Source organism: Schistocerca cancellata, chromosome 9, assembly GCF_023864275.1.
Source record: "Schistocerca cancellata isolate TAMUIC-IGC-003103 chromosome 9, iqSchCanc2.1, whole genome shotgun sequence".
Lineage (NCBI taxonomy): Eukaryota > Metazoa > Arthropoda > Insecta > Orthoptera > Acrididae > Schistocerca > Schistocerca cancellata.
The window spans coordinates 405937099-405960328 of record NC_064634.1 but is presented as its reverse complement, the minus strand read 5'-3'; positions in this window follow the sequence as shown (position 1 = coordinate 405960328).

The following is a 23230-nucleotide window of genomic DNA, read 5'->3' as shown; positions in this document are numbered from 1 at the left end:
AGGCAAAGTACCTGAAATAGATCATGAGTGTCAGGAGGAGTCCAATGCTCTCACTAGCCCCTTCCAGATGTCAGAACGAACAAGGCTATAAAGGAAAACAAATCTGCTAATGTGTCCAGCGTAGATGCCTTCCCTTTGGAACAAATTAAAACACTTCACTCACTATCAGGTTATAACATGACAGTTCGGGTGCGTTCCATTACAAGGAAGCTGCCCCTTACTATTCCATAAATTTAACTACTCATATTTCAGTGACTTGTAGCTTAAGAAAGCGGATACTGGCAGCTTCGACTCAGAGCACTTACTGTTAGCCGAATACCAACAGTACGGTTTATTACTTAAAACTTATAATACGTGCAGTTTAGCAATATCTGAATACCATCACACCACATTGAACGTTTCATACGGAAATACTAAAGCGAACAAATGCGACGTGGATAATTATATTAAAAGTTAATCACGATATTCATCCGAACAGTGCCGCCAGGTCCATCGTCTGAGCTCCACTCGACTCGACCGCGAATTTTCGAAGCTGACTTTCTCCATTAGCCTGCCATACTAAGCGCTCCCGCCCAACCATAAACATCACATAATAAATGGCTCTGAGCACTATGGGACTCAACTGCTGTGGTCATAAGTCCCCTAGAACTTAGAACTACTCAAACCTAACTAACCTAAGGACACCACACACATCCATGCCCGAGGCAGGATTCGAACCTGCGACCGTAGCGGTCGTGCGGTTCCAGACTGTAGCGCCTTTAATCGCTCGGCCACTCCGGCCCGCCATCACATAATAATTACTTTGGAATACCACCTACGAAAAATCAGAGTTAGTGAAATATATGCTCTACGATAAAGTAGGTCGACAAATTTACGATGGAATGTTAAACATAATGACAAATATTTTGACTCGTGACGATATATGATCCTTACACATCCCCAGATCAAAAATAAATAAATTTCGCCTGAAAATTTATGGCGACATGAAGTTTCAGTATGCAACTGAATACTTAAGAACGGTCCCAGCAGACACGAAACACAGAACAGAACAAGAACACCTATTGTTCAATTAACAAGCATTTGGATTATTTGCAATCAGTACGTGTCACAACGTGAAAACGTATCTTTAAAGTTGAATTATATGTGACGCTATCAAAAGTCCTTTACACTGTGATCATGAAAGTTTGGCAAAGAAAGACAAGAAACAAAACATTCAACAGTAGGCGTCCCTGACGAACAACAGTAGGAATTAAACACAAAGAAATTACAGACATTTGCTGCATGTGGCCACTGATATAAACCAAATTGAAAATCTGTGGCCGGCCGGGGTGGTCTAGCGGTTCTGGCGCTGCAGTCCGGAACCGCGGGACTGCTACGGTCGCAGGTTCGAATTCTGCCTTGGGCATGGGTGTGTGTGATGTCCTTAGATTGGTTAGGTTTGGGTAGTTCTAAGTTCTAGGGGACTTATGACCTAAGATGTTGAGTCCCATAGTGCTCAGAGCCCTTTGAATCATTTTTTTTGAAAATCTGTGCAAGACCAGGAGTCGACTCTGGATCTCGTACTAGGCAGACGCTCTGACCACTGTGGTCAGAGCGTCTGCCTAGTGAGCAGAGGAGAGGCACAAATTTTCATCTTTCCCCATTCATTTACATCGGTAGCCACCTGCAGCCAATGTCTGTAATTACTTTGTTTTAAATTCGTAGTGGTCGGCCGTTGTGACCGAGCGGTTCTAGGCGCTTCAGTCCGGATCCGCGCTGCTGCTACGGTCGCAGGTTCGAATCCTGCTTCGGGCATGGATGTGTGTGATGTCCTTAGGTTAGTTAGGTTCACGTACTTCTAAGTCTAGGGGACCGATGACCTCAGATGTTAAGTCCCATAGTGCTCAGAGCCATTTGAACCATTTTATTTCTAAATTCGTAGTGTCTGCTGGATCAAAACTGTGTCTGTTCTTTCGGACACGTCCAAAACGACAGACACCACATATACAGTATTAATTAAAGTAATTACACTATTAAATACCTGTTGGTTATAATTAAACTTTCCGTATTTAACACGTTATAACACGGAAACTAATTACCGTACGAGTACCAAACTTGGTAGCGTTAATGTCCAGAATATGTGGTGCATGATTTCCGTGGTTCACGGCACCATCGTCCAGCTCCAACTATGGCCGCCAGGTGCCGCGATCAGTCATCGTGATTCTTAATCTCACACACCTGACCAGTCGCAGTGCACTTGAGATGTCAACATGATCTTGTACAAAAGGGGAGGAGCATTATTGGTGAAGATCTACAGTATTATCAAAACAACAGTAATGCTGCAGATGCACTTCGAGAATATCGCCGACCGAAAGGATTACGGATGCGTCCTCTTTGTCCACCTGCTTTTCGGAGCCTGATGAAATTCGAATCAACTGAAGAACCGGGCGTCGCTCCGGGAAGAGGCCGACGAGCAGTTGCACCATAGGCGGTTGATGAAGTCGCTGCTACTATAGCAAACACAGCTGCGAGCAATGCTGTGTCATGACAGTTGAACATCCCGAGGTCCACTGTATGGAAGGTGCTTCGAACCATTCTCAAATGGTAGCCATGCAAGATCCATATCGTACAGCAGCTTGCACTACATGATGTACCACGACGTGTTGACTTCGCTCTCCACTTTCTCGCAAGAATTGAAGTCGACGAGGGCTGGCAATGGACCATCCTATGGGCAGACGAAGGTCATTTTTCTCTGACGGGTGAGGTGAACACACAGAACTGCCGAGTGTGGGGATCTTCACCCCCCCCAGGCACTGTGCACGAAGTTCCTCTGTATGGTGAACATATCACCGTATGGCGTGGCTTCACGGCTACGTTCATCATTGGCCCATTCTTTCTTGAACAGGTTGGCGCTCAAGGACCAATGACGTGCAGTGTGACTGGCCAGCGTTTCTGCGATATGCTTCGCCCTACAGGAGAGAGACCCTGACTATCATTTCTGGTTGAGGGTCTACCTGAAGGACAGGTCTTAGAGGGGAACATTTACAGACGTGCTGAACTGAAGCGCAGCATATCAAGAGAGGTAGCCAGCATACCTACGGACATGCTTCGTTCTGCTGTGCAGAATGCAATCCCGCGCTTTCAGACTCTGCTGGACACTGATGGGCGCCATATTGAGCCCCTCTTGTAGCAGCAATGGTACCGATATGTAATGGAATGATGTACCGTAGCAGCACATTAAAAGTGTTTCAATTGAATTGATTCTGCATTATTTCTCTTCCACGTGTCCTTGACATTAATGCTACCCAATTTGGTACTAGTATGGTAATCAGTTTCCGTATCATAACGTGGTAAATAGGGAAATCTTAATAATAACCAACCGGTAAGACAAGGAGATGGGTTGTCACCTACCCTATTCAACTGTGTATTAGAAAAAGTTATTAGAGAGTGGAGGAAGAAAACGACTGAAGAAGGAATACAAAAAATCAGATTAGGAAGTATAAGGGATGGATTAGAAGTAGATTGCCTCGCTTTTGCTGATGACTTAGCGATTCTGGCAGGAAGTTTGGAAGAAGCAGTCAAACAGATCAATATTCTGAATGAAACAGCGGAAAAAGCAGGACTGAAAATCTCCTTTGAAAAGACAGAGTACCTAACTAATGTAAAAGAGGCACCGAACAATATGATTACAAAGTATGGCCAGATAAAGAAGGTTTCTAATTTCAAATATTTAGGGGAAATCATCCAGCCCAATGCTTCAGATAAAGAAGGAAACAAAACAAGAACAAGAAAAATGGAAATGGCATTCCAGCTAACAAAGAATGTGTACAACAAGAAGTCAGTATCAATTAACGCAAAAATAAGGCACTACAACACTGTGATTAAGCCAGAGTGTCTGTATGCATCTGAATGTTTAGCAATGAACACTAACAAGGAAATGGAAGCTATAGCAAAAAAGGAGCGAAAAATCATTAGAAGAGTACTTGGGCCGAGGTTTGAGAATGGGACTTGGAAGCTTAGAAGTAATAGAGAAGTGTATGACAAAATTGAGAAAGTGGGAGATACTATGAGGAAGAGAAGAGTAAGCTTTTACGCCCATGTGAAAAGAATGAATGATGAAAGTCTGACAAAGAAAATATTCATGTTTTTTGACAAGAACCCCAGAACCCAAATTACCTCGTTCAAAGAAGTCAAAGCAGACTTAGAGGAGATGGGTATAGGAGAAGATGATATAACCAACAGAGACTTAATGAGAGACAAAATTCAACATTTTGAGGGATTTGAAGTGAAGAAGAGAAGAACTGGAAGAACAGTGTGGACAGAAGACCGAAGGGAGCAGCACAGAGATAGGATGAAGACATATTGGCAGAAGAGAAAAGAGGAGGAGCGCAATAGGAGAAATGTACATCGAAAAATAGTTGTTTAACGCGGTACCTAGACGGCCAAAATCGGAATTTAAAAAAAAAAAACAACCGATAGTAGGCACACTTTTAGAGGACAATGTCTGTTACTGTCCACAAAGATTTTATACTCTGATTTGTCAAAAATGTAGTTAAGAAACCAACAAAAACTGTGTCGTAACTAAGGAAGTATCAACTAGTCGTAATTAAATGTCTTCTACCGAATAATGAAAATCTGTCGATGTTATTCTGCTTTGACCACCATTGCAGTTAACATATGTCAAGGCGAATAATTCTTCTCATTTACATCATCATATTAAGCAAATATTAAACTTTTGCGTAGTAATAAAACAAAAGTAATAACATAATCAAGAAAATTTACACACAAAATAGGTAAATGTCCTACTTTAAATACAATACAGGTAAAAATTAATAAAATCAGCGATGTAAAAAGAAAATGGCAAGGGGGAGAGCTACGTTTGTGGCTTGCAGTGTACAAATGTAATTAAATAAATACCTTACGATTCGACATATTCAAACACATACACATTATCACAGCGCTCTTGGTTGCTCTGTTTTTGTAAATACGCTGACTGACACAAAATCGGACCCTGTTGCCGCACCGCTCCGTGTGACTAGTTAATAAACAGGCTGACTCCATGTGGCCTGCTGAGGGACGGCGACGGCACAGCCAATTCGCAAAGCGTGGTTGAGTGAGTTGCCTGTTTTTTGAACAATGGACTACAGTGCCGCTCAGTGGGAGATTCACCAACTGTCGAGCTTGCGTGTTATAACATAGCTGATCACCCGTGAGCCACCTGGTTGCAACCACAGCATGACAGTGACGTAACCTCGTGAACACAAAGAGGGAGCAGCGAGAAGTATCACTTGAAAACAAATCACGCGGCGTTACAGGTTGGTTTTAACATAGAACCAGGACACGGCTTCAAATAGACTATCGCTCAGTCTAATGCACGTTGTCATTCGTTAGAAACTTTCTTTGTATACACAAAACATGTTTGTACACTAGCCCACAACTATTGATAATGCAGTAAATTAATCACACAGAGGAAGCTCAACCAGTTCCTTAGATTACTCCATTGAGAAATGTACTCAGCTAGTCTATTATGTCCCATCAAAAGCATAATGCGAAGTTATCACTCCTACAACACTATTCATTTTCATTTTCTTCTATACACCGACAGTACAGTTTAGTGTTCTCAACATGGTGAAGTCCAGAATACTTTTCGCTACTAAGTTTCTCGAACTCAATAGAAATTGGATACATAATCCTGCGAATTGGAAATGATCTCGAGTAATGATATATAAATATTTTAATTTCGTCCGCTGCCACAGAGCACTTTAAATGTCGTGCCTTAATTTACCCAACGTTGCCATTATCTCCACCAGCTTCCAGCCAATTTGCTTTCTTTCTTCTTTGTAGTTAATTCACAAAAGTTTGCTTCGGAAAATTGATAATCTCATCGAAAATATTGCCGGGATATTTGCGATGTTAAACTGTACAGGGAAGCATACCAGTCCTATCATGTACCAAACTGTTCATCAGATCTTCAAACATTATCCATATCTTACGTTTCTTTCCGCAGTAAACTCGGAACAATCTTCCAAATTCTCTCATTGTACATGCAGCGGGCTTCGAGATTGGCTGGTATATCGACGCAGCAGAGTAATGGATCTTCTCCTTCTCAGTAAACGAGTTCCACACGTTGGAGGTCAGTTGCGGTCCATAATCCTACAGAATACTTTGTAGCCGAATGGTATTCAGAAAATAGTCTTTCTTTAACTTTTTAACTGTGGTTTCCCTCAGCGTAAAGAAGCAAAAAAATTTCGAAAATAATTCGACGCCTGCCAAGACATACGAGAAATTTCTAATAAACTTTTGAAGAGGGCCAATAAGATGAAAACCAGTGATTTCGTCTATTGTGTGAATATTGTGCATGAATCTTTTATGTCGCGTTGTAGACACTGTGGTGTACTGACTTAAGTCGCATTCTTAAATAAGCCTTCGTACTCACCGAGACAGGTTATCAAAGATTACTTGTTCCTGAAGTCGTTGTAAATGTTTCTCTGGACCAAAATGCGAGGAACTCCATATATTTAATCAGGTCATCGATAGTCTGTTTCGGTACGCAGAGCCTTCATGATTCGGAATTTAAGTCTGTCCTGAGGTAGAATACGACCCTCATGAATTAAATAATATCGCCGAATTTTAAACTCCGTTTCATCTAGTTACATTATCTTTATCATTTCTATCACCTAATTTGCTTACTGCTCTACTTTGATGTTACGCGAAAACTTGCGATTTTTTTATTCACCCCCTACTCCTCTCATAAAATTAATCACAATCTCCTTCTCACATGGGATCTCGGCTTAAAACGGCTGCCAAATGTTGCAGTATCAGATACTCGTATCACATTTATTTCGTCTAGAATGTATTGTAGCTAAAATTTGGATTCTCGAAGGGCGAGTGTCCATCTGGCAATGCGTTTATGCAGTATTTTATAGTGAAGAAGGAAAGATAATGCATTATGATCAGTCAGTACGATAGTGTGTCGTCCAAGCAGAAAACGGAGGAGTTGGTGAAAGCCCCAAATAATCACAAGTGCTTTGCACTCCGTCAAAGTGTGTTATCTTCCCCAGATTGACGGAACGCGACTTACGAACGCGACTGTGCGGTGTAGTTCCTGACCATTTTCATTGACTTTTTGATACGAACACGCAAACATGCACCGAGTCCAAAATTACTTGCATCAATCTCAAGGTAAAATGGGTCTTTAAGATCTGGCAGGAGCAATAGTGTAGCATCAAAGAGTTGTTTCTTTATTTCATCAAATGTTTCCTGTACAGACTGAGTTCTTCTATATTAATTTTAGTAACACAGGGGATGAAAAGCAGCGTCCTTTAAGAAATCACCGATAGTTTATGCAAAAACCGAGGAAGCTGTTTTTTAAAAGTTAAAACCGCAATATTTCGAACTGCTTCTAATTTCTTCGGATCTGGCTCAGTTCTTGCTGATAAGATGATATGTCCTAAGAATGGTATCTTCTTCCTCAGCAATTTTGATATTTGCGGATTGAGTTTTACTCCAGCCGATCTAAATGTATTCAAAACTTTTATAGCCTTCACGGAGGTATGTTCCATCTTTGCAACTAAATGGAAGGCAGTTTGCTTTTTGCGATCAGCATTTCGCTTTCTTTTCTTATGAAGTATATTGTGTTTCCTGTAATATATATATATATTAAGGCATCATGCACTGGTTACAAGAGTGTTACTATTTAACATTTTCTGATGTTTTTCTCGTGTCTTCTAATTTATAAAGAACTCCTGCAACACAAGTTGCTTAAGGTCAAATTGTCGTTTGGCGTTACTTACGAGTTACAAAGTTTTTAGTCCATGTGTGTGGCCCTGGAGATGTGTTAATTCAGTCCCTATTCTCCAGATGGCCGATTTTCGGCTTTTTTTTTCTACGCACATTTTTACAATACTTCATTTGCACTTTTCATTGTGTGTTGAATGTGTGTGTGTTTGCAGTAAGTAGTGTTTGTCAACTGTCATTGTGTGTTTAGAGAGAGAGAGGGAGGGAGCGAGGAAGGGAGGAAGAGAGGCAGTAATTAATTATTTATTCTGGTTATGTTTCACATTTCTGTTTGTTATTGTTTCAGTGACTAACATGACCACTGAGTTATTGATTACGTTGATTTGGTCTTTAACTACTTTATATATATGAAGATCTTCAATACATATAGCTAAGGCTCACCGGCCATTTCACCATATTCTTCTGCGCAGATGCACAAACAGTGCCTGAAGTCTTACGGGAATCGGCAGTAACGCCGCGAGTAATCAGTATGATGGGCGGGGGCACTATGAATATAGCGCGGGACAATAAGTTGCGAATGTGGGTCTCACAGGAGGCGTGCCAGAGGTAAGTCCCTGCAGCCGCACTATCCTATGTGTCCTCGGTGGCTCAGATGGATAGAGCGTCTGCCATGTAAGCAGGAGACTCCCAGTTCGAGTCCCGGTCGGGGCACACATTTTCAACTGTCCTCGTTGACTTATATCAACGCCTGTTTGCAGCTAAGGGTTTTTATTTCATTGTATTTAACTACTTTCTTTTTCACTGCAAGGGCTCTTTGTATCTGGAAGTTTTCCTGTAATGTCAGGAGTTACTGTTAATTGTTCACTCTAATAATTTTCATGTCCTGTTCCATGTTGTGTGGTCAATGTCCACGTTTTGTCAGGTGTTCTGAAAAGGTAGAATGGCTATTCTCATACTGTCTACTTGTTATAAATTGTTTATACCTAGTTTTGAAATTGCTGCCTGTCATCCGCAGATATACTGTTTCATATTCTTGACATTCCATCTGGTGTATAACTGCTCCTTGGTATTGATCTGGTTTGTCGATTGCTGATTATAAATGTGTTGGAGTGTTTCTTTTTCTGTAAACAATGAGCAATCATATTTACTTGAATATGTTCGCTATTCTGTGTGTTGATTTGTGTTTATAAGTTAAAATCAACACACATATGTCAGTACAAGGCACCAATGAGTCCTTCACAGTTATCGATCAACATCTGACTCTGTTAACGCCCCATATATATTCTACGAGGTTTGGCACCAACACGAAACACGAACAACACTAAAACACTCTCCCTGTTACAGCACTCCGTCGTCAGGCCACGAGTGGGCTACCGGGACCATCCGACCGCCGTGTCATCCTCATGGAGGATGCGGATAGGAGGGGCGTGGGGTCAGCACACCGCTTTCCCGGTCGTTATGATGGTATTCTTGACCGAAGCCCCTACTATTCGTTCGAATAGCTCCTTAATTGGTATCACGAGGCTGAGAGCACCCCGAAAAATGGCAACAGCGCATGGCGGCCTGGATGGTCATCCATCCAAGTGCCGACCACGCCCGACAGCGCTTAACTTCGGTGATCTCACGGCAACCGGCTCCCTGTTACAGGTAGTTATCATTCTAATCATTTACATACATATCCATCAATGATGCGTGACGAAGTTAAATTGGCTGTAGAGCAGGTTCTCTGGGTGATTCATTCTCTTTGTTAAGAAGTGCAAATTGTAAGAGAAATCAGAAGTTGTTGAAAGTCTGAAATGGAATATTAGGCAACAATTGGCTGTAACCGGGAAAAGGACTACAATACGCAGAATTCGAATGGATCTGAGAGATTAAATATTGAAGGCCGCGGAGGATCAAAGAGGCAAAAATGTTGGCTACTGAAATTACTTGGTGAAATAAGAAAAAATTAAAATGCAGAAAATGAAGCAGATGATGCGTAAAATAGATGTCTAAAAATGAGATTGACAGAAAATACATAATGTATAAGCAGGAATAGTTAGATGGCAAGTATATTGTTGTGGATGCATACATTGGCTACTGAAATTACTTGGTGAAATAAGAAAAAATTAAAATGCAGAAAATGAAGCGGATGATGCGTAAAATAGATGTCTAAAAATGAGATTGACAGAAAATACATAATGTATAAGCAGGAATAGTTAGATGGCAAGTATATTGTTGTGGATGCATACATTGGCTACTGAAATTACTTGGTGAAATAAGAAAAAATTAAAATGCAGAAAATGAAGCGGATGATGCGTAAAATAGATGTCTGAAAATGAGATTGACAGAAAATACATAATGTATAAGCAGGAATAGTTAGATGGCAAGTATATTGTTGTGGATGCATACATTGGCTACTGAAATTACTTGGTGAAATAAGAAAAAATTAAAATGCAGAAAATGAAGCGGATGATGCGTAAAATAGATGTCTAAAAATGAGATTGACAGAAAATACATAATGTATAAGCAGGAATAGTTAGATGGCAAGTATATTGTTGTGGATGCATACATTACTAGGGTAAAGATAGATGCCACTTATAGGAAAATTAAAGAAACCTTTCGAGAAAAAAAGGAGTAACTATCTAAAATACTATTTTAAGAACACGATAGCCCAGTGTATTTTTAATAGCAAAGATAAGATCCAGTTATTAGCCAACAGTGAGGTATACAAAATCACCTGTTCTGATTGTGACGAAGCTTACATCGGTCAGTCAGCCAGAGACATAGCGACTAGGCTGGCTGAACATGAATGCAGCTGGAGGTTGCAAAATTCTGACTCCGCATTTGCTGAGCATGTACTGAGTGAGGGTCACAGCTACCAGCCCGTGCCCCATGTACTTCACTAAGCAAACAAAGGCCATAAACTAAACCTGCTGGAAGCCCTGGAAACATCTTGCTCACAGTCCAGATCTAATCCTAAATGAGCAGACACAACTCAACACTTCCCCTCTCCTAAACTTCGTATAACAATCTCTGTTATTCATTACTTCCCACACTGTCTGTCCCTACATATTCCCATTTTCCTGTATTCATTGGGTTCTTTTGTTTTATTGAAGTTGTCTGTGTATTCCATACAGACTGTAGTTTCAATTGTTAAGGCTTTCATTTAAATGGCACTTGTATTACTGCCCGCCCATGTTTGATACTTCTTGCAGTCGTCGCATCAAATATTGTTTATGTTTTACTTGGTTCATTTATTTAATGCGAACTTTTACATAGCCACAGTTTTGAATATAATGTTAATGTTAAAATGCAGTACCACCAAACTCTAAACAACTGCGTTTGCTGTATGTTCCCTCAAACGCCTCCATTTTCCTGCATTTATTTATTTCTATTTATCTTATTGATATTGCCTAAGTTTCTTATGTATTCTGTAATTACACGGTGGAACAAGGGTGTATTTTTAATACGGGAACTCGTAACGCTATAATGTAATACCAGGGTTGCAACTTAAATAGTGGCAACTATTTATTCACAACCGATACAAAAGAGTTACATGTTTGCACCTTTTACTGTCCTTCAATTGAGTTTCCATCCCTCATCCCAAACCCGGTAATTTCAATCTTGTTCATTTTATACATTCTACTGCATTTTTGCAGCTAAATGACATGCTTTCTAGAAAACATTTCAAAAGCTTTTAGGAGATGGGTCATCAGTGTTTCTGTTGAGGTAAATATACTGACAGAAAAAAAGAAACGCATCACCACGAAGGAGTTGTGCGACATAAATGAAAGTTGGTAGGCGTGTTTCTACATCTAAAAGATGATGTCTATAAAAATTTATCGCCGGTCGCATGAGATGGGCGCTAGTCGCGCCACTATGAGGACGCCGATCAGGTTTGCTTTAAATACACCGACGTAACTGTAGTGAGCGTTAGTTGCCTTTGAACGCGATGAATTGACGTTGGTCAAGAATGCCTTTAAGGCGACAAAGACGCTATTATCAACACCTCACTGAATTTGAACGAGTTCGTCTAACAGGGCTACGAGAAGCTGGATGTTGCTTCTGCGATATTGCAGAAAAAATTGGCAGAGTTGTAGCAACTGTAGATGACTCCTGGAAGCTGTGGTCAAGAGAAGACAGGGCTCCGATCTGCCACGTGGCGCTGCCGACTGAGAAGACCTACTCGTCGCGTTCATCGTCCGGCTCTGACTATCGTACTGCATCTGCAGCAGCAATTTGAACAGCAGATGGCACCACAGTGACACAACGAGCTGTTACAAATTGGTTACTTCAAGGACAGCTCCGAGCAAGATGCTCCGTAGCTTTCATTCCCATGACACCAAACCACCGTCTATTGCGACTTCAGTGGTGCCAAGGGAGGGCACATTGGAGGTCGGGGTCGAAGACTGTTGCGTTTCCTGACGAACGGCAGTGCGTTGATTATAAGGTAGCGTTGAGGGCCTGCAATCAACCTATCTGCGTGATAGACACACTAAACCTACACCTGTAGTTATGGCGTGGGGTTGGATTTCGTATGAGCAGGAAACTCTCGTTGTTATCCCATGTACCCTGACTGCATATTTGTACATTAAACTGATGAGTCAACCTGTTGTGCTGCCATTCATGAACAGCATTCCAGGGTCTGTTTTCCAACAGGATAACGCTCGTCCACATATCACTATCGTAACCCAACATGCTCTACAGAGTGTCGACATGTTCCCTTCGCCTGCTCGATCACCAGATCCGTCCCCAGTCCAGCACACGTGGAACATCATCGGAGGAAAACTTCACCATCATCCACAGTCAGCTTTAACCGTTTCTGTATTGACCGACCAGAAGCGCAACAGGCATGGAACTCCATCCCATAAACTGACATTCAACACTTGTGCAACACAATGTATGCACGTTTGCATGCTTGCATTTAATATTCTGGCGGTTACGCCAGTTATTAATTGCACCAGGATTTCACATTTGCAATGGCTTTCATTAGCCTGTGACCCTGCAATGTTAATTACTTACGTATGTTACCTTCACACATGTATTCCCGAAATTTCTGTGCTCTACGTTAATTATTTTATGGTTTCGTTACTTTTTATGTCAGTGTATTTTGTCATCCATATACAGAGATGATGTGACATACAAGTAAAGTCCTTCCCTTTAATGGTGAACTCAAATTCGGCTGAATTAAGTATACATAAAAATGAATTGAGTGCTCAAACTCTTCTGCCGAAACATCATTTTCATGATCCTGAGTTGCTCTGTTATCATCGTTTTGTTGCTACTTTTTAGGTGCAGACGTGTTTTCCAGCGTTTCAGCACTAATGGCAGTGGACTGGTGTTCGTACCTTTCATTTTATTGATAACCTTCTTAATCTTATTTTAGCGTCATTATTTACTGGAGTACTTAGAACTCGTACGGTATTAAAGAGCAGCTCGATTGCACACTTATACGCTGTGTATTTTTAAGTACCACAATGAAGAAGAGCTCGCTCATTTCTCTATAACTACTCCTGGTTTTCATTCTAAGATACTGAATGGCTAGCATGGTGCAGAAGACTGTCGCTTAAGAATCAAAATTACGTGCCGTTTCTCTCCTAATAAAACGCATTACCTTGCATTTACTGCCATTTCATGCTGATAGGCATTCATAAGGAGCTGGTGTGCAAAACGTAAGAACGAAAGGAAATTTTGGATGCTGTGTTACAGCTCGATGATACTCGGACCATAATACGAGTAGAAAGATCTGCTACAGTATAAAGGATTAAAACTGAAAGAAGTACGTCGTGAGACGAATATAAATGAGACTTTCATTCAAACACAACAATCACACTGAAGTCTTCGCGATTTGTGATGCTCCCCTCGACATTACAAAAGGCAGAACATGGCTATTATTAAGGTATGTGATCACCACGGAAGACAGAGCACGCTCTGCAAAGTGCTCACATATTGGCCGCAAGTTGGGTAGTGAGTTATGATAGGCATTCCACTCCTAAATCACCTCGGTTGACAACAATGGATTGGCGTTGGTACATGTGGACATGTTGCAGTACGACTCTCCACCGTAGACCACACGTGTTCCATTGGATTTACGTCGACGGAACGGACAGGCTTGTCCTTCCGCTGAATATCTTCACGTTTGAAGAGCTCCTCCACCTGTACTGTCCAATGTGGTCGTGCGTTCTCATCCATAAAAATGAAATTAGGAGCATATCAACACCTGAAAAGGCACATAGGAAAGGAGTACAGTGTCGCAGTAACGTTGTCCACCGTGTTCGAAGATTTGTAGGTCAGTATTCTCATGCAACATTTTGTCTCCCCATAGCGTAACACTGAGCGAGATGGCGCGGAGCTTAGCACACTGGACTCGCATTCGGGAAGACGACGGCTCAATCCCTCATCCGGCTATCCTTATTTGGTTTTCCGTGATTTCACAAAAATCGCTCCAGGAAAATGCCGGAATGGTTCCTTCGAAAGGGTACGGCCTACTTCCTTCCCTGTCCTTCTCCAATCCGATGAGACCGATACCCTCGCTGTTTGGTCTCCTCCCCAAGACAATCCAACCCCCATAGCGTATCATCTGGACCAAATAACAAATATGTGTGTTGCATGACACCACCTCTCGCTACACGTCGGTACGCCCAGAGTCACTACCCAGACCGAATCGCTCTCATCCGAGAAGAGCAAGCGTCCCAATTTTTGGTTGGTCTAGTTCTTAAGCTCTTGGCACAAACACAGGCGGTGCCGCCAACGTACGGGCGTTAACGGAACACAACGTACCGATCATTGGACAAAGAGACCACCCAAATTCAGTCGGCGCGCCAATATGCAGCTTGCCTTGCAGATCTGTTAAATGTGGTTCCATCGCAGCCGCTGTTTGACGTGGGCCCCTTCTTGCCCAGTGCACAACGTAGCGCTCGTCTGCTGCTGTAGTTGATCGTCGTCGACCGCCTCCTCTACTTCAGACATCAGTACCTGCGGTTCGAAACGTATCCCACGCCTGTGAAACGATGTGAGCAATACCAAACTCCTCACCTACACTCGTCACAATGCATCCTCATTCCAGTTTCCCGGTGATTCTTCGGCGTGTAAAGGACTCCAAATGCTTTCTCCGAGCCATATTGTAATTGCTCGCTACACACGCTGTCTTTTCCCGTTGATTCAACTGCCTCGGTTTGTGGACCAGCACGATTTGCCACTATAGTCAAGCAGATTTCACGCCGTGTGATGTCCAAATTTTAGTGCTTGACTGTGAGACTTGTGGCACCGAAGGTGGAGCCCCTCCACGCCCACACCGGCATGATGGTCAACACAAAACACTGGCATCTCTGCATAAGGGTTAGTTTCCACTAAAGTGACACAGGATGTGGGTACTCCGATATTTGAATACGTCTGCTTAAGGTTAACCATTAATACTAGCTCATCTGGAGATAGATTGGGTCGAAAGTCGAAGGGTAGCGATTTGAAGGGCAGAGAAAAAAAAGTGCCACGGCAAGAGCCAAGGGAAAACAACCACTGCGACAGTCAGGTCGGGTAGCAAGAGCAGTAGCGGATGTCTTGCTGCCTGCGACAGGTCATGCAAGGGTAGGCTTTGTTAGTAGTGGGAATCACGTATGTCGATACCTAAGACGTTGTGCGGTTCTGTTTCTCGGCTGCTGCCGCTTGGTGCCGGTGTTGATCTCTCGGTCAGCGTCAGCAAATCTATAACCGTTAGGTTCATCATCGTTTTGTGTCCTATAGGTCATATATCAGATGCACAGTATAGGGTGATACTGGCGATTTGTTTGTGCGTCAGTGGATGAGCTCGTCGGTTTGCCTGGTCGGCTTTAATAGCAGCTGGTATATCCCGTCAACGTTGCTGATACACAGGGGCTTTGGTTCAAATGGTTCAAATGGCTCTGAGCACTATGGGACTTAACTTCTGAGGTCATCAGTCACCTAGAACTTAGAACTAATTAAACCTAACTAACCTAAGGACATCACACACATCCATGCCCGAGGCAGGATTCGAACCTGCGACCGTAGCGGTCGCTCGGCTCCAGACTGTAGCGCCTAAAACGGCACGGCCACTCGGGACGGCCACAGGGGCTTTACGACGTTTGTCGCTTGTTGGTGTATGTTAGTTTGCCATAGATGGTTATGCCCTAGCTTGTAGTGTCTTTGGCCGCTTATGCTTCCACCTATGGTTGTGATACACTTGTGGCAACGTGCTCCCGCACTTTTTTTCATTTTCACTTAGTAGTTATTGTTATGTTTCATAATCTACATCGGGCTCCCTCATGAAAGTCCTTAGACAAAAAAATGGTTCAAATGGCTCTGAGCACTATGGGACTTAACATCTGTGGTCATCAGTCCCCTAGAACTTAGAACTAATTAAACCTAACTAACCTAAGGACATCACACACATCCATGCCCGAGGCAGGATTCGAACCTGCGACTGTAGCAGTCGCGCGGCTCCGAACTGAGCGCCTAGAACCGCGAGACCACCGCGGCCGGCGTCTTTAGACTCATTTTATCTTATGTGTAGGCAGATTTTTGCAACTTCGTTTTTGCAAAGCGTAGCTGGATTTAGCCCAAAGACCTCTTGCTCATCACGTGGTTCATACGATGCCCAGCGTGGGCCTAAAGTAATTTTTAAAGCATCCGATAGAGCAGTTAAAAATTAGTCAGATGTTTTTCAGTCGCTATGCATTAAAGGGGACTGTAAAGCATGAAGAGTAACTAATACTCCAGCTTCGGCTGAGCAGCGCTACTGCATGGCGGTAGCAGTCAGCGCGGGTCAGAGCGGTGATGTCGCAGCCGGAGTACTGCTTGTTATTCGTGTTTTAGCGTCCCTGTTAATACATATCGCTAAACGGATGACTGTTCTGTGACCGCTCTCTCGGCTGGGAACGTAAAATTTCTCTTTAATATATTTTGTTTATAACGGGAAACAAATCGACGCTGGACGTCGCGTGAAAGACGTGATGAGCAGTACTTGTTTCGACTGACTCCAGCTACACAGTGAAAAAGGAAAACTACAAATATCTTCCGAATTATCAAGGAAAAGGTGCTGATGACTCTTAGGAGTGACACCCTGTACACATAGAACCACATATTTATTATATGCAAAGTGTTACACGCTCGCTGGAGACTTAAGCATGCTACCTCTCAGAACACGCAGCCTAGCCCGATTCTTCATCAAACTTCCAGCTTTATACCGATAACAGTATTTATAAATACTGTATCACACGACTTTTCCGCCTCACGATACATTGTAAGGTATGTAGTGATAAGTGTTGAAAGCGTTATCATAATTATCCTTTGTGTTAATGCTCGTATGAAATACTAAAAATGTATGTTTTGTTTGTTTGTATGTTTCATGTTCTTCATGCGGAGTGATGGAAGGGGAAGGACGAAAACTGTCAGCCACAGAAGACAGCAGATGCAACGAACCAGCCCCCACAGAGTCGATTAAAAAAACTTGAAATATTGTGGGAAAATGAAATGATAAATGTAAAATTAAATTCTGATATACCCGTGTATGCCTTTACTTCATATTGATTCAGTTAAAGTTTGTAACATTGCAGTATCTAGTACATAGCTCTGTGTAGTAAATGTGTCTAATATTTTGAAGCGTATATAAACGTCTTGGTGTCGTAATTTATTTGACAGTAACGGGACAAATATTTATTTAAAACTTACCAACTAAGAAGGTATATTATGACATGATAATAGTAATTTCAAACTCGAAAAACGTCTTTGCGTCGCTTAACAGCATGTTAGTCGTTATCTCTGCCCATTAAATGTTATGACTGCTGGTAAATATTATCAAGTATTTTGGAGTATGCGGAACATCTGAAGCAAGATATTTGTCAGAAAGTGAGAAGTACCGTAATTAACCATATGGAAGCGATTATACTGTGCACCAGATGCAAATAATAGTTTGTATTTAAATGATGATTACCAGCTGTCGACTCAGAGATTATTTCCTGCTACGACTTTGCAGTTAAGTTACCTCTGGTTTGCTATAACGACAGATCAGCAACTAACTTGAATCGATCTGAAATACGGGTTTATTGGATGCTAATTAAATAATGACTTCAAGCCCTCGACATTCTCTCAGTAAATTAATAGAGCTTCCAACCCTAACACAATTTATACTTCCGACAGCTGCACTGGTACGCGCCCGGCGCGCAATTAATTAAGCAGCATCCCACAACCACCACTCCAGTGTTGCGTACACTCTGCAACCTTTGCATACTACGGTAGAAGGATGTACATATAGTAAAGGTATGTACTGATGTATCCGATATTAAGCTGCAAGTCAGAGTTAATTACGCTTGCTGGAAGCGTACCGATTGTGTTCCGAGAGCAGAAGGTATTCCTGCACATTACTCTGCATCAGAAGGAAACGGTAATGTGAATTTTTGTTATTTGGTCCCAGGCCTTTCAACTATTTCACAAATGACTGTATTACATGTTGATATAATAGAATCAGTTGTGATGCTTACAAGAGAAGTATGCGACCTTGAACGGTAAGACCCGCACGAAAATATGCGTAGAGTATAAATCGATCATCCCAAAAACAATGGTATGCGCAATTTGCTCGCAAAACTGCGTGACTTACTACGAGACTTATTTGAATCATCACCTATTTAATATCTAAGAGAGTAACTTTGATAACGTGAAGGACAAAATATCGATATAGGACCAAAAATACACACATTTTAATGTCGTGACTTCTTGCTGTATTTCCCTCTGCTTAAATTAATTACTCTGTCTGAACAACAAACTGTTCTTACTGACTCGACAGGGTTGCACGGCTGTTCAGTCTTCAAAATGCAGGTGTGGCACGTCAATGGATTTAGGCGCTGAGAACCATAAGGGCCTAAGGCACACCGTGTTCGAGCCCACATGGAAGTAAATATCAGAAAAAATTGTGAATATGCATATACACAATTAGAGCCTATAGCACAGATAAACGTGGCTCACAACAATATCAACAGGTAAGGGAGCATGCACAAATGCTACAAATCTGTGTGTCCTGAGCAGGAATCCCCACAGCAATACGCTCTTCGCATCGTCACGTACCAAGAACTGTATTTAGAAAACATATGCTCTTTCGTCGTTTTGCCGCTTTTGCTTGCCCCCGTATGAATGTTTCGTGGACATTTTGCGTCAAGTCTCTTTGAAACATTGGTCTAAAAGTGTCTTGTGGCTGTTGATAACAAATATTAGATTGTTAGCTAATCTGCCACTCATTGATAAACCCACATCGGTTATGTATCTGTGTGTAGAACTATGCACAGACCACAACACATCAACTATAGTTTTCTGTCTTTTGTGAGATAGCGTTTACAATGAAGACATTTCATAATTAAACTGACTTTAGCCACTTTTCCAAATATTTTCTTAGTCCACATTCTAGTCTGTTATATATTTGTTCACTTCCTCCACAAACCTTTGTACCTTCTGACGAAAACTGTGATCTACATACACATCATTACTCTGCAATTCACAACTGAGAGCCTGGCAGAGGGTTAATCGAACCACCTTCGAGCTACTTCTCTACTGTTCCACTCGCAAAAACGCGCGGGAAAAGTGAGCACTTAAATCTTTCCGAGTGAGCTCTGATTTCTCTTATTTTATCACGATGATTATTTCTTTTCATGGTCGGCACGACAGAATATTTTCGCAATCAGAGGAGACGTTGGTGATTGAAATTTCACAAGAAGTCTTGCCGCAAAGAAAAACGCCTTTGTTTTAATGATTGCCACTCCAATTTACGTATCATGTCTGTGACAAGCTCTCCCCTGCTTCGCAATAATACAAAATGAGCTGCCCTTCTTTGAACTTTTTCTACGTCCTCCGATTCTGATACGCGTCCCAGAAGAGGGCAAACCGGCGTGGAGTAAGCCGTCTCTTTAATAGACCTGCTAATAAATCAATGTCTTTGGTTTGCATCACCCACAACATTATCGATATGATTATTCCAGGTTATGTTATTCGTAACTGTAATCCCTAAGAATTTAGTAGTGTTTACAGCCTCTAGATTTGTATGATTTATCACAGGATCGAAATTTAATGGATTTCTTTTAGTACTCATGTGGGCGACTTGACATTTTTCATTATTTAGAGTCAACTACCACTTTTCGCACCACACATGTATCTTCTGTAAATCATGTTGGAATTGACTTTGACCATCTGATGACTTTACAACACGATAAATGACTGCATAATCTGCAAACAATCTAAGAGGGTTGCTCAGATTGTCTCCTGTGCTGTCTACGTGCACCAGGAACAGCAAAGGGCCTATAATATCCCGTCAGAGAACGCCAGATATTACTTCTACCGGATGAACATTAACAAAACCAACAAACTGCCGGGACTTCATGTGGAGGAAAATAAGTCCTACGAACATGTGGCTGGAAATGCGTCGTTGCCACGGTAGATGGCGCTGAAGAGTGACAGTTCTTCCGACCACGTGCCCTGTGTTCCTCGCGTGTTGTAGGCAGTGTGATTGACGCAGCGTATTGAAGCAGCAGATCAGGTATTTTGCCGGGAACAAGCCGAGATGGTGTCTGTGTACGGCAAATCAGATAGCAACAGTAGAAAGTCAGCACGGCTATATCGAAACAATTACCGTCACAGACTCAACATTTCAAGCCCTTTTTGGGCGTTTGTGTGAGCATGGATCTTTCCAGAGACACGAACGTGCAGGGAGGCGTCACAGAGTGCGTACACTAGGTCTGGAGGACCAGCTTGTACGTGATGTTGAGACGACCCCTAGTACAAGCTCCAGGCAAGTGGCCCACCAACATGGTGTAAGCCAAAGTATCATTATGTGTATCCTGCATGACAAGCGCTACCATCCCTATCACCTGTAACGAGTGCAAGGATTATAAGCGGCGGATTTACCTCTATGGGAAGAATTATGTCGATGCAAGCCCAAGGAGGCCACCTCGAACACCTGTTATGACGTAGATGCTATGCAGCTCTGTACTGTGCTCCGGGACAATTTGTTGCGTTGCACGCAAACGGTCAATTTCCGGACACATGTTCATAGGACCTTTCTTCCTTCGTTTCCAGTCAAGAATCCGTCCATGCAGTTTGTCGGTGTTATTAAATTTCAGCCTGTATCTTACCATATGGCATTCCGTCAACCGTCAGTTATTACGAACTGTGAACTTTCTGACAGTAAATCACGAATACAGCCACACAACTGTAGCGATACTCCATAGGCACGCATTTTCATTAGAAGACGCTTGTGACGAACGGTGTTGAAAGCCTTATCTGAATCTAAAAATATGGAATCAATTTCGCATCTCCTGTCGATAGCACTCATTACTTCGTGAGAATAAAGAGCTGGATTTGTTTCACAACAATTATATTTTCTGAAGCCATCTTGCCTATCTGTCAATAAATTGTTTTCTACGAAGTAATTCATGTTACAACACAATACATGTTCCAAAATTATCCTGCAAATCGACGTTAGTGACATGGGTCAGTGGATTACTCTTATTTGTTTTGTTGCGTATTGGTGTGAAATCAAATGGCTCTGAACACTATGGGACTTAACAGCGGAGGCCATCAGTCCCCTAGAACTTAGAACTACTTAAACCTAACTAACCTAAGGACATCACACTCATCCATGCCCAAGGCAGGATTCGAACCTGCGACCGTAGTGGTCGTGCGGTTCCAGACTGAAGCGCCTAGAACCGCTCGGCCACTCTTGCCGGCCGTATTGGTGTGACTTGTGCAACTTTCTAGTATTTATGTACTCATCTGTGTAAGAGCGAGCGGTCGTATTTAACTGCTAAATATGGAGCTATTGTATCAGCAAAGTTTGAAAGGAACTTGACAGGTATACAGTATGGAGCGGAGGGCTTACCTTTGTTAAGTGATTTAAGCTGCTAGATTCTAAATTTGGAATATGTACGTGGTATTCTTATTTTAAAGATTTCTGGAAAACCACGTGTAGTAAATCTTCTGTAGTGGCGTTGTCATCAGGAATGTCCCCATTGTTATCACGCAGTGGAGGATATTGATCCTTTTGTACATACTTAAGTGTGAGTACGTATGTAAGGAATGCTATATTCAACCTTAAGTGTGTTGATAAAAGCAATCTAAACTGTGAAATTGTCCAGGTCCGCCATATGAAACGCTTCTAGTGTCCACATTCGCAGATGGCAAAAGTGAACAGCAGATCTCTCCGCTCTTGTCGTATCAAAATTTGACATTACATACCCTTTCAAAATTCTGTGTCAGCTTGTTTCCTTTGAAGTGAGACCCGTCTCGCCTTTTGTTAGTCGCCTAATCTACAGTTATCTCGAAATTTGATTGACTTCAAATGCACTTCCAGCACCTCGTAAGTTAGCTACGGGAGTTGAAGCCACAAGCGTGGTAGTCTTGATAAACGTTCTCCAAAATGTTGTCACCAACATCTTGTAATATACTGGGCCTCGAAGTCTTAGATGGCTATCATTCGTTCTCACTTCAAAGCGAAAGTTTACTGTTGCTCTGGATATGAAAGTCGTTTATTACTGGACGAACCAACTTCAGGTACGGGGTCTTCCTGTCCTTCAGAATCACGATACCCCTTCAGCGTATCTTCTTGGATATCTGCGTCACCCCCATTTTGCTATATAGCATATCGATGAACTCCATATCCTCGACTCCGTTTACATTTCCATGTTTAGCACGTCGTAAATTTGCTTCTAATGTTTTGACAACACTCATGGTGATTGATTCGTTACATGGTACCAACCTACACTCTTTACACTATGACCCACAACCGAACATTTCAGAAGATGGCCCTCTACTGCAGCTATACTATTCATAACACCAGAATAAGTGCTTCCTTGTGCAGGTACAACATGCCACTGTCGGATGGCGGCAGCACACTACAGCTGCGTTTTGCAAGCGAACGGCCTATGCCATTGTTTTCGGGTTGAGCAGTTCAAATTCTGAGCACACAGGCGTGCGGTTCTGTACATTCGAGGTCACGCACTTCCCTTCTTAGTTCTTCTCATCATGTTCTAAATCTGGACACACAAATGTGTGCCCACGTAAATTCATTTAGTTTTCCAATCAGAGAGGACACACATAGGAAGAAGTGTGCATACTGCTCCATCCTTTCCATCTTCCCACTATCCCCCCTAACAACTTCCTTCTTTTTCATAGATACGACCTAACAGTCAATATTTCTACTCACAACCTTCCCCGTAGAGAACACCCATTGTTTTCGTCTCCCCACAACCACTTTTCTTCCTTTCACGTCCATTAGCTTTTTAATGAATGCGTATTCTAATTATCTATTTATTTCTTCTCTATCTTTACATGATAACCCTTTTTATTTTACTTTCGAAGAAACGAAGAGAACGGTATCGTATTTTATGTAACTAGCGCCATTCAATCAATTTTCTTAAATATTTTAAAAGCTTTATTCTTGCAGCCTTAAATATAGTTGCCATGTCTTTATTTCTATTCTAATTCTCTTGCCTGAAGAGAGGGATATTGTACCGCTGACAGCCAACCCACAACCCATAAT